Raw genomic sequence first — 13700 nt, forward strand, 5'->3', positions numbered from 1 at the left:
AGAGGCGGACGACCGCGCGCAGCGTGCGTAAGGAAAGGAAGGGAGGGGTGTGCGCGAAATCGGACTTGGGATCCCGGGGAAGACGGTGGGCGTGGCTTGAGGAAGGGCGTTTGTGATTGGTGGGTTCTGCCGCGGCCGGGAAGTTCGAACTTCGTCTGGAGAAGAATCGGCGAAGAGCAGAGTTGAACACAGTACTCCCAGCTGGAGCAAGGGGCAGTTGCAGCGCATGCGCAGCAGTAAGGGCGGCCGCAGGTCGCCGTTCAATAATACGAAACGTATAGACTTTTGAGTATACCAAGCTCCCTGTTTCTGTGGGTTCACCTGAGATTTATCTGGTCTTTCGGGCCTTAAAAGGGAGACAGTCCCAAAGATGTGAGTAATTCTGACCTGTCGAGGATTCCGTGGGAAGTCTTCTACATGCTCTGAAGGAAGGGAATCTCTTTCCTCATACCCTGAGTTTCCTGAGTACAATTATTATAGATATACGAAGATCTCTATGCTGATGGGGAATTTGTGGTTAGATATGAAGCTAATTCATCTCTGCTTGGTAGCGGGGAACAGGGCACATGGTCTAGGACAGGAAAAAACGGGGCGAGTCACTACGTATTACTTGGTGTTTTGCAACCGATGAGATTTGCTATTTGGAGGTTTTCGAAAACTAAACAGTGTAGGAAAGTCATGTGTGTCCAGCAACTATCTGTGTCCAGTTGAGTAGGAATAAGATTTAGGGAAATGTATGCTCAGGCCTGTAATCCCAGCGCTGTGGGAGGCTGAGGCGGAGGATCACTTGAGTCCAGCAGTTTGAAACCAGCCTGGGCAACGTAGGGAGGCCTTGTCTCTACTAAATTTTTTTTTTTTTTAATTAGCCGGGCGTGGTGGTGCATGCCTATAGTCCAAGCTACTGGGAGGGCTGAGGTGGGAGATTGGATCGCTTGAGCCCAGGAGTTGTATGCTGCGATGAGTTGTGATCTCACCACTGCACTCCAGCCTGGGCAACAGAAGCAGACCCTGTCTCAAAACGAAACCAAAAATAAACAGGGAAGTGTGTGCGTGCGAGGATGAGATGCAAGTACTTGTGAGGCAAAGCACTGTAAAGAGAATATTAATGAAAATTACAAAAACTACAGCCAACATTTGTTGAGGGTTTACTGTAGGCCAGAAACCTAAGCACTTTATATATAATCGTTCGGAGTTTATATATGTGTATTTAAGCACACATACTGTTTTCTTTGGTCTACATATGCAAATATTAACAAATGGCTTGGAGTAGGAACATAAATGAGCAAATGATAAAATATGATTTTATATATATATATAGACTTAGTGATTTAGTATGCTAACGTACTCTTGTCTAAATAATTGCATTCCATCTGACATCAAAATATTGTTATCAATCAAAAATTATTCAATTAAAATTACTAAGGAGATCTACTGCTTTCTAAAATAACTGGTTAAAAACAAGTAGAGATTAATTATACAATAATTAGTGTATAATGACATTTAGGCAACCTGACTTCACTCTCTTTTGCCAATTGCATACATGTTACTTTCCATTGTTAGATAGAGGATTGCTGAAATGTCATCTAAAAGTCCAAACATGTACATGAATTGTAAATGCAGCTTTTGATTTGTGGTCTTGTTTTTAGCTTGACCTTTTAATGAAATCTATTTTTATTTTTATTTTTATTTTTTTGAGACAAGGTCTTGCTTTGTCGCCCAGGCTGCAGTGCAGTGGCACAATCTCGGCTCACTGCGATCTCCACCCCCCAGATTCAAGTGATTCTCCTGCCTCAGCCTCCCTAGTAGCTGAGATCACAGGCGTGTGCCACCACGCCCGGCTAATTTTTGTATTTTTTTAGTAGAGACAGGGTTTCTCCACGTTGACCATGCTGGTCGCGAACTCCTGACTTCAGGTGATCTACCCACCATGGCCTCCCAAAGTGCTGGGATTACAGGCAGGAGCCACCATGCCCTGCCTTAATGAAATCTATTTTTATTGAAGAGAATGGAGAATGTGTTTTAGAAGGAAAATTGTAGCAAATATTAAATACTACAGAGTTGTCTCAGTATTGCTAAAATAATTAAGGTCTTTAAGAAATACAAGTAAGGATTTAAAGAGTAAAGAAACAGACTAAAGTAAGCACAAATGTTTCCCTACAGTCAAGGGATTTGTACAGCCCTATAGGAGACACCTCCAGAGAAAGTAACAGCTCTCAATTGATTCACAAGTCATTGCCGCTGCAATTCCTTCTCACAGATCCCCTTGATATTACTGTAATATCTATTTTCTGTCTCCATCCCTTCTGTCTTCTTCTAGGAGACCAATTTTGTAAATCACTACTTTTCTAACAACACTGGCACAGATGGCCCAGCATTCTCCCTTTTCTCAGAGCTGGTTTTCCATCCCAGAAAGAGGTCTTACATATACAAAGTTATTCTTATCAGTTGTGTGAGTTTTCTCTTCTCTAACTGATAAGGGTTCTGCACAGGGATTAGATTAATGCTAATAGTGTCCAAAAGGCTATAGCTCACCTCTGGACTCTTGAGAGTTCTCAAGGGATCCTGCTGAGCACTCCCTTTTTAATGCTATTCAATATAATAGAAAAGTTGCAAAATTGGAAGGAATCTGAGAAAGACTAATTTACAATGGAAAGGACAGCATTAAAAGGCACAAACTCCAATATCTACAGGGGCCAGGTCTATATTATAAATAGTAAAATTGGCCACAAGTAAACAATAGGGAATGTAAACCCTGGCAAACTAGAGAGATGTCGTATTTGAAGAAGGCAGTCACTATTCACTGCTAGCCAGTTGTAAAATGAAGGCAACATTTTGCCAAACCTTCATACTTGTTAAGAGATTTCTCGACACAAATCAGATACAGAGTTTTATGTTTCATTTGCCAACTTGTAAATGTTGACAACTAATTAAATTTGCTTGCAGAACACTGTATTAAATGCACATATAGACCATATTTGGCCTATGGGCCACAAATGTGCAACTTCTCTACTAAAAGGTGAAATGACTGGATACAGAAAGGCAGGAGATGGGGGGAAGAAAAAGACAAGACAGAAAAGACCGGGCATAGTGGCTCATACCTGTAATCTCAGTACTTTGGGAGGCCGAGGCAGGCAGATCACTTGAGGTCAGGAGTTTGAGACCAGCCTGGTGAACATGGTGAAACCCCATCTCTACTAAACAAACAAAAATTAGCCGGACATGGTGGTGGGCACCTGTGATCCCATCTACTCAGGAGGCTGAGGCAGGAGAATCACTTGAACCTGGGAGGCGGAGGTTGCAGTGAGCCGAAATTGCTCCACTGCACTCCATCCTGGGCAATACAGTGAGAGTCTGTCTTTAAAAAAAAAAAGGGCAAAAACCCTTAAATGTGGCTTTCTGTGAGCAATTGAGAGGGAAAAGAATGTGGAAATGATTTTAAGAAGTTCTGTAAGATTTTAATTGGATCACATTTGATGTACTTTAAGAGATTAAAAAAGTTTTACTTTTAAAAAATTATTCTTGGTTTTGAACAGGGTTTTTTTGTGTGTTTTAATAAGCTTCTTTGCCAAAACTGGTCCTTGAGAGGAACGGGCTTCATATGAGGTGTGCCACTCTAGCATATAATTTGGCTCCCAAAATGCTCAATAAAATAAAAATTAGAGAATGGAGCATTTGGGGATTTGAAAGCTTATTCTTTGGCTAGTTTCACCAGCTAAGCAACACCATGTACACTGTTCCTGTGGTATATAATTTATTAGAGACCTACTTCCTCAAAATGCAAATCACTGCATGTCAAGAAGGCTTTGGCTAAAGTCATGAAGATTTACTCCTATCTTTTTCTTCTAAAAATGTTATAGTTTTAGCTCATATATTTAGTTCTACACCCCCTTTTGAGTTTTGAATGCTTTGAAGAAGGGGTCCAACTTCATTGTTTTTTTGTTTTTTTTTTTTTCATGTGTCTGTCCAGTTGACCCTGTACCACTTATTAAAAGGCTTTTTTTTTCCCCATTGAATTATCTTGGCACCTTTGTTGAAAAACATTTGACCGTAAATTTAAGGTCTATTTCTAGACTCTCAATCCTATTTCACTGTTTTACATGCCTATCCTCATACCAATATGCACTGTCTTGATTATTGTAGCTCTGTAGTAAGTACTGAAATGGGGAAATATTAGCCCTCCAACTTTGATCATTTTTTTCAAGATTGTTTTGGCTATTCTGGGTTCCTTGCATTTCCATATACATCTTAGGGTCAGCTTAAACATTTTTGCAAAAGAGGCAGTTGGAATTTTGATCTCATATTCTCATATATGGCACCAAAAGCACAAGAGTAAAAAAAAAAGGGGGGGCATATCAGACTTTTATCTAACTAGAAAAAGTTTAGTGCTTCAAAGGACACTGATAGAAAATGAAAAGACAACCCACAGAAGGAGAGAAAATATTTGGATATAACATATTGGTTGTGTTAGTCCATTTTATATTGCTCTAAAGGAATACCAGAAACTGGGTAATTTATTAAAAAAACGGAGCAGGTTTATTTGGCTCACAGTGTTCCACAGGCTATAAAAGAAGCATGGCACCATCATCTGCTTCTGGTGAGGCCTCAGGAAGATTTTACCCATGGCAGAAGAGGAAAGGAGCTGGCATGTCACATGGCAAGAGAGCTAGCAAGAGAGAAGGGAGGAGATCCTAGGCTCTTTTTAACAACGACATCTCATGTGAGCCTACAACCACTCATTACCATAGGGAAGGCACCAAGCCATTGGCTAGAGATTTGCCCCCATGACCCAAACACCTTCCATTAGATCCTGCCTCCAGCATTGGGGATCACATCTCAACATGAGATTCAGAGGGGACAAACCTCCAAACTATACCATTGGTTAAAGGATTTATATCCAAAATATAAAATCCATTCTTACTACTCAGTAATAAAAAGAAAACCCAATTTTTTTAATGGGTAAAGGATCTGAATAGACATTTCACAGAAGATACACAAATAAACAATAAGCACATGAGAAGATGCTCAACACCATTAGCCACTAGGGAAATGCAAATCAAAACCCTAAGAGATACCACATTATATCCACCAGGATGGTCACAGTAAAAAGACAGATAATAAAAAATGTCAACAAAAAGTTGGGTATTCATGCATTGCTCATAAGAATGGTGTAGTGGCTTTAGAAAACAGTTTGATAGTTTTCAAAATGTTAAATGTAGATTTATCATGTGACCCAGCAATTCTACTCTTTGGTATATATTCAACAGAAATGAAAATATATAACCACACAGCAACTTGTTCACAGATGTTTATAGCAGTACTATTTGTAATAGCCAAAAAGTAAAAACAACACAAATGTGTATTAACTGATAAATGAATAAAAAATGTCATATATTCATACAATATGTTGATTTATTGAATAATAAAATATTAATCAATAATAACAAAAAGGAATTAGCCTGGGCACAGTGGCTCATTCCTCTAATACCAACACTTTGGGAGGCTGAGGCAGGAGGATTGCTTGAGCCCAGGAGTTCAAGACCAGCCTGGGCAACATAGTGAGACACTGTCTCTATTTTTTTTAAGTAATTAAATACTGATCTAAGCTACAACATGGATGAATTATGAAAACATGCTAAGTGAAAGAAGCTAGTCACAAAAGACTACATATTATATGAGTCCATTTTTATGAGTGCTCTAAAAATTGAGTATCTATAGATTCAGAAGTTAGATTAGTGATTACATAGGGCTGACGAGAAGAGGAACTAATTAAAGCCTGGTCACTAAGTCCACTTAAGGGGAGGAGAATTACCTTCCACCTTTTGAAAAGGCTCTACCTCTTGAGGGGAGGAGTATCCAAACTCTTGTAGACATTTTAAAACAACCATACCCAAGCTCATGCTAGACCCATCAGAATTCAGAGAACTTTGAACTTAAGCACAAGGTGAATAAAAAATAAGGTACAGCCGAGTGTGGTGGCTCATGCCTGTAATCCCAGCACTTTGGGAGGCCGAGGTGGGTGGATCACAAGGTCAGGAGTTCAAGACCAGCCTGACCAACATGGTGAAACCCCATCTCTACTAAAAATACAAACAAAAATTAGCCGGGTATGGTGGCATGTTCCTGTAATCCCAGCTACTCGGGAGGCTGAGGCAGGAGAATCACTTGAACCCAGGAGGCAGAGGTTGCTGTGAGCCAAGATCGTGCCGTTGTACTCTAGTCTGGGTGATGAGAGAGCCTCTGTAGGAAGAAAGAAAGAAAGAAAGAGAAGCAGAGAGAGAAAGAAAGAGAGGGAAGGAAAGAAGGAGGGAGGGAGGGGAAAGAAAGAAAGAAGGCTTAGCTAAGACTAGATTATTGTCAAGTCCAACAGCGCTTAAAGGTTAAAAAACTGATTGTATGAGACTAAAACATAACCTTTATCTTGAAAAACCTGGGAAGCCACTGAAGAATTTTAAATAGGGAAACTCATGATAAGGTCTGCACTTTAGAAAGATCACTGTTACAGCTGTATGGAGAAGAAATTGAAGGAGGCAAAAATGCAGTCAAGGGAAGCCAGTTGGACAGCTACTTCAGTACTCCATATATGTCTTGTTATTTATTGTCACAATAATGCTGTATATATAACAAACCAATCTCAAATTCAGTAGCATAAAACAATAGTACTTATCATTGCTCATGATAGTCAGCTGGGCAGTTCTGCTGATCTGGCCCAGTATCAGCTGAACTTGGCTAATCCCTGTGTTCAACTGACAGAAAGGTTAGGGGCTGGATTATTTATTATAGCTTCACTTGCATGTCTGGTGATTGGCTAGCTATTAGCTAAGGCAACAAAGGTGACTAGACTATGTATCACTTACTATCCAGAAGAGTAGTCTGGGCTTGCTTATTTTCATGATGGTGGTGCCTAGGAGAATGAGCAAAAGTGAAGCCGGGACTTAGAACTTGCATGTTATCCAGCTGCTGCATTCTATTAACCAGAGCAAGAAATAAGTCCAGCTCAATTCAAGGAGTGAAGAAATAGATTCCACCTCTTAATGGGAAAAACTGCGAAGTCACATTGCATAGGACATAGATATAGACAGGGTTGAAGAATTGTGGCCATTTTTATAATCTACCACAGTCCACTCTCTGGCCACAATTATTCACATCCCTCCTCATGATCCCTCTTCCTACTCCAAAATATGGTATTGTGGCATTTGAGAAAACAGCAGAAGCAGGAAGGTCACTCTCATCTTCCTCTCATTTTTCTTTCCTGGAGCAGCCATAGAACTTAATTTCCTGACCTTCCCCTGAAGTAGATCATATGACCTTTGTGTCAGAGGTTCCTTTCTTGTTTTCGGAGGAAAGGAACATCCTTATCTCCGAAGGCACAGGGTCACAGGAGAAGGATCTGAACAAACAAGCCTTGCTAAGTTCCCCCCAGTTTATTACCATTAGATCACACCACCTTTGTCCATACGTCTCAGCTATCCACTTCCTCATCAAACATAGCATAAAAATATACAAATTTCCCTGTTTATTTAAGTCTGCATTTCTGAAAGCTTCTGTGTCGTGTTAAACTTATATTAAAGAAATTTGAATGCTTTTCTCCTATTAATCTTTTTTGTTATAGGGGCCTCAGCCATGAATCTGGTGAATGATGAGAAGATAAGTCTCTTTTCCCATATACTCACATACAAATACATTCACTCCTACCCCAAGACACCCTAATTCTCATCCAATCATGGTTTCATACTTCAGAATTTCATGTTCTATATCAGGTACCAATGTGGCAGAACCTCCTGATATGCACTGTAAGGTGAAAAAGGTTACCTGTCCCTTATACACTCAATATTTAGTGGTGAAATAAGGAGTGGAAAGTCACATAATACTTCCATTCAAAAAGAGGAAAGTTAGCACACTTCAGTCCTTGGTTCCGAGCTGTTCTGAAATTCATCTAGACACATGTTATCAGATCCCTCTGTTCCTGGGAAAGGGAATATTCCTTGAATGGGGCCCAACTTAGGTCTCTGGGAGTGACTCTGTATTCCATTGTGTTCAATGAGTTTTGGCTCTAGATTCTGAGCAATATACTATGAGACACCTTTTCTTCTCCCTTATCCTTTGGATACATTTTAAGTAGCTCATGTTGGCAGCTGACTAACTTTCTTAACCTGCTTTCTGCCAATGGCAAATTAGCGATCCAGAGGTCTTTTTGCATGTTCGAATACTCTCAGCCCTTTTAAGGGCATGCTAATAGCTTTTTTACCTATAAAATTTACTTAAAAATTGTGTGTTTCCTATGCAATTTGATTATAGTCTATGCCATGCTCCAAAGCTCACAATCATAATTGTTTTTTTGGTTTGGGTTTTTTTTTTTTTTTAAGACAGGGTCTCACTTTTTTTGCCAAGGTTGGAGTGCAGTAGCACAATCATGGCTTACTGCAGCTTTGACCTGCAAGGCTCAAGCAATCCTCCCACCTCAGCCTCCCAAATAGCTAGGACCACAGGCACGTACCACGTTCAGCTAATCTTTAAATTTTTTTTGTAAAGACAGAGTCTCCCACTGTTGCCTGGGCTGGTCTCAAACTCCTGGGCTCAAGCGACCCACCCACTTTAGCCTCCCAATGTGCTGGGATTACAGGCATGAGCCACTGTGCCCAGCCTCCACAATTGTTTTTAAGACATGCCTCTCACCAGACACGGTGGTGTGTGCCTATAGTCCCAGCTGCTCTGAATGCTGACACAGGAGGATCACTTGAGTTCAAGAGTTCTGGGCTGTAATGCACTATACCAATTTTGTGTCTGCATTAGCTTCAGCATCAATATGGTAACCTCCAAGGAGCAGAGGACCACCAGATTGCCTAAGGAGGGGTAAACCAACCCAGGTCAGAAACAGCAGGTCACAACTCCCGTGCTGATCAGTAATGCGCAACATAGTGAGATCCCATCTCTTAAACAAATAATAATAATAAAACATGCCTCTCTGTATAGAGATTTTTACTTTGGGAAGAGGTTTCTGTGAGACCATGACCTTAAAATTCCAAAACCCCTCTGCCCTGCTGATAAGGTCTAATGGTTATTACTTTAGTTCTTTCAAAGACCTATATGAAGGATCTTATATTTATACTCTTGATCTTATCTGTATCTGTGGCTACCAGGCTATATTCTAATTGGAGAAACTGGAGATAGAAAGTTTTATTTCCCAATATAAGAAGTCCTGGGCCCTCTATACTCTCTTTATATTTGGTTTGACTACTGGCCATTTTTAACTCTTGTCTCTTTCGTTCTGTATCTTTTCATACACAACTAGGAGTTGATGCCATCAGCATTCTTACTGAACTCTTTAGTGGAATAGAGAAGTTCATAAAATGCTTCTGAGAAGATGGAATCAATAGGAATTTCTGTATTCCTCCTGATAAGTACAACTAAAAACCCTGGACATTATTTATGAAACAAACTGAAGAAGACTCTGAAAGGTAGAAAGGAGAAAGCAGACCAACTAGGGACCTCAGGACTCAAGGAACAAACTGGTGGTGATACCTTGGGTATTCTTTTTGCGTCATATATTGCAGAATTGGAGCTGAAGAAGCCAGCACCTCAGAAATGCCCCTAGGCATAGACCAAAAAACGAAAGAAAAAGAAAAAGAAAATCCTCAAAAAGAGCTTGTAAGCCGGGCGTGGTGGCTCACTCCTGTAATCCCAGCACTTTGGGATGCTGAGGCGGGCAGATTGCATGAGCTCAGGAGTTCAAGACCAGGCCGGGCAACATTGTGAAATCACGTCTCTACCAAAATAATTTAAAAATTAGTCAGGCATGGTGGCACATATCTGTGGTCCTAGCTACTTGGGAGGCTGAAGTAGGCCTGGGGGCTGGAGGTTGCAGTGAGCTGAGATCGTGCCACTGCACTCTAGCCTAGGTGACAGAATGAAACTCCATCTAAAAAAGGGACCAGGAAAGCCAGAAGCAGTGGCTCACGCCTGTAATCGTGTTGGGAGGCTGAGGCAGGCAGATTTACATTAAGGCTCACTGTTTGTATTAGGTTGGTGCCATTAAAATGGCAAAGACTTTTGCACCACCTAATATTTATATTCTATGGATTTTGACAAATGTGTACTGCCATGAATCCACCATTACAGTGTAATACTGAATAGTTTCACCAAGCTAAATATCCCCTGTGTTCCACCTAGTCATGGCTCCTTTGGAGATCTCTGATCTTTTCACTGTCTCCATAGTTTACTTTCTCCAGGATGTCACACAGGTAGAATTAGGTAGTAGCCAGCCTTTTCATATTGGCTTCTTTCACTTAGCAATATGCATTTAAGTTTCCTTCATACCTTTTTGGCATGATAGCTCATTTTTTTATTGCTGAATAGTATTCCATTGAATTTATGAATCAGAGTTAATGTATTCATTCACTTATTGGAGGGTATCTTGGTTGCCTCCAAGTTTTCAGCAATTATGAATAAAGCTGTTATAAACATTTGGTGTGCAGACTTTTGCTTGGACATAAGTTTTTAGGTCATCTGGGTAAATACCAAAAAGTGCAACTGCTGGATTGAATGGTAAAAGTACGTTTAGTTTTCTGAAAAACTGTCAAACTATCTTCCAAAGTGGCTATACCATTTTGCATTCTTACCATCATTAAATGAGAGATTCCATTGCTCTACATCCTCACCAACTTTTGGTGTTGTGAATGTTTTGGATTTGGGCCATTCTAATAGGTGTGTGATAATAACTCATTGTTTTATTTTGTAATTCTCTGATGATGTATAATATTGAGTGTCTTTTTATATGCTTATTTCCATGTGAATATTTTCTTTGGTGAGGTGTCTGCTTAAATCTTTTGTTTATTTGTTAATTGGGCTGTTTGTTTTCTCACTGCTTAGCTTTTAAGAGTTCTTTAATTATTTTGGATATCAGGCCTTTATCAGATACTTGTTTTGCAAAGATTTTTTTCTAATCTGTAGCTTGTCTTCTTTCTCTCTCTCTCTCTCTCTCTCTCTCTCTCTCTCTCTCTCTCTATCTCTCTCTGTCTCTATGACCAGGTCTCACTTTGTTGCCCAGGCTGGTCTTGAACTGGACTCAAGCAATCCTCCCACCTCAGCTCCCCAGAGTGCTGGGATTACAGACGTGAGCCACCATGCTTAGCCTTTTTTATTCTCTTAACAGTGAATTTCACAAAGCAGAAGTTTTAATTTTAAGGAAGTCCAACTATCAGTGTTTTCTTTTATGGATTGTGCTTTAAGTAATGTACCCAAAAAGACATCACCAAACCCAAAGTCACCTAGATTTTTCTCTGTTGTCTACTGGAACTTTTATAGCTTTTCATTTTACATTTAGATCTGTGATACATTTTGAGCTAGTTTTTATGAAAGATGTGAAATTTGTGTCTACATTTATTTTTTATTTTGCATGTGGATGGACAGTTGTTTCAGCACCATTTGTTGAACTATCTTTGCTCCATTGTATTGCCCTTGCTCCTTTGTCAAAGATTAGTTGACTATATTTGAGTGGGTGTATTTCTGGGCTTTCTATTCTGTTTCATTGATCTAGTCAGTAGTCTTTTAACAATTTCCCTTATTTGCTTATGCTCATTTGAGTTGAATTTTTATCAGTTGCAGCAGAAATATCACTGATTAATTCAAGCACCACGCTAATCTCTTTATATAAATTTAATCACAAAGTTATTCTGAAATAAATGAGGAAAATAAGACTTAGCAAAGTAAAGTAACACGTTCAAGATCATACCACTAATAAGTGACAGAACCAGCACTTGAAACCCAGTCTCTCTGCCTGTCTATACCATACTACCTATCAAAGATGACCTTGTTATTCCTTAATGGGACTAGCATAGTTGCTCTAATATTTTGTCTTCTGCTAGTAACTGCCTTTAATGACACTATAGTTGCTTTCTAAATTACATACTTCCTCCTTAGCCAGCATTTAAAGCCTAACCTCCTTCTCTAGCTTTTTCCAATACTCTGTTACATGCTCAGTGGGACTACACTATCATCTTGTATTACACCCTCAGTTTTACTATGTCAGTACTGTTACTGAACGTATTCCTTAGGTATTGCCTCTCCAAGTATTAAAACTCTTTTTGTCAGAGTCATCCCAATGGCCATCTTCTCCCTCAAACTTTCTCAATTCTGTACCCCCATCCCACCCTAAAACTAGAATTGAGCGTTCCTTCCTGAAAATAATAAATAATTTCATTTTAACTTATTTTGTGGCACAACTTGTGCCTTATGTTTTTGTAATATGAAATTGATTTGTCACTACTATATTGTCACCTCCTCAACACATACACTATATAAAACCTGGCATTTATTTTTTTAAAAATTTGAGTACATAATATTTATACCAAAAACTGTACTAAGTGCAAGGGTTGCAAAGATAAAAGACATAGTCACTGCCTTATGAAAGTCAACCATCTAATAGGAAAAGTCAGACCAGAAAGCAATTACTTTTCTATAATTTAAGTTTAATATGGAGGTACCCTCTGGTACTGTGGGACAGATCATAAAGTACAGAGCACATAACACGATTTGAGTGTGGGAAAGAGGGAAGACTCACCAGAGGAGAATGAATTGGAGTTAGGCAGCTGAGTCAACAACATACGCAGTAACAGAAAGATCTAAGAGGGCATTACACATTTGGAGCGCAAGTAGTTTGGAATACTATAGTGCTTGAGGTAAAGAATGGCAAAGGATGAAGCTGAAGATGTAAGGAGGTGTCATATCTTTAAGAAATGTGTCAGTTCTGCAGAGGAGTTTGCATTGTTATCCTGAAGGACATAAAAATCATAAGGTTTTAAGAAAGGAAATTTCGTGATCTCATTCATGCTTAGATAGTTGTTCTAACAGCTTTGTGGATAATAGATTGCAATTAGCTGGAATAATAACAGGAAGTAAGACCAAGTAGCAAGATATTACAGTAGTCTAGGTTAAATAGTGTTAGGCCAAGAAGAGGGGACATATATGACAGTTATTGAGGAATAGAATCTATAAGACTTAGTGACTTCTTGTATATGAAAAAGAGGAATCAAAGATAATATGCAAATTATGATTTGTGTGATTATCAAAGTCTGTGCTAGTAGTTAAGGGAAAACAATAGGAAGAGCATATTCAGGACACAAGTCAAGTGTTTATTTTTAAATTTTTTCATTATGAAAAATTCAAACACAAAAGTAGAGAATGGTTTAATAACTTTCTCTTATACCCATCACCCCAGGTTCAACACTTTTAAGGCATTAGTCACATTTGCCTCACTTGCTTCATTTTTTTCTTTTTATTCGTTTGTTAGTTTTTCTCTCTTTAGAATTTTAAAGCAATCAAAGGCATCGTGTCTTATATACTCTGTATACTTCAAGGTCAGTTGTTCTATTAAATGTTCTATAGTAAGAAAGTTCTATATATTCCATTGAATTTCTATAACATATTGAAATACAGGCCTTTTTAAAGGCATAATGGTTAATTGTATGTGTCAAATTGAGAGGGCCACAGGGTGCCCAGCTGCTTGGTTAAATATTATTCTGGATGTGCCTGTGAGGATGTTTTGGGATGAGATTAACATTTGTATTGGTACACTGAGTAAAATAGATTGCCCTTTTTCATGTGGGTGGGGCTCATCTAATCGATAGAAGGCCTGATTAGAACAAAAAGCTGAGTAAGGGAGAATTTGCTTTCTCCGCCTTTGTCTTTGAGCTGGAACATCCTGC

The sequence above is a fragment of the Colobus angolensis genome, unplaced genomic scaffold (assembly GCF_000951035.1).
Source record: "Colobus angolensis palliatus isolate OR3802 unplaced genomic scaffold, Cang.pa_1.0 Scaffold30, whole genome shotgun sequence".
In the NCBI taxonomy this organism is placed as follows: domain Eukaryota; kingdom Metazoa; phylum Chordata; class Mammalia; order Primates; family Cercopithecidae; genus Colobus; species Colobus angolensis.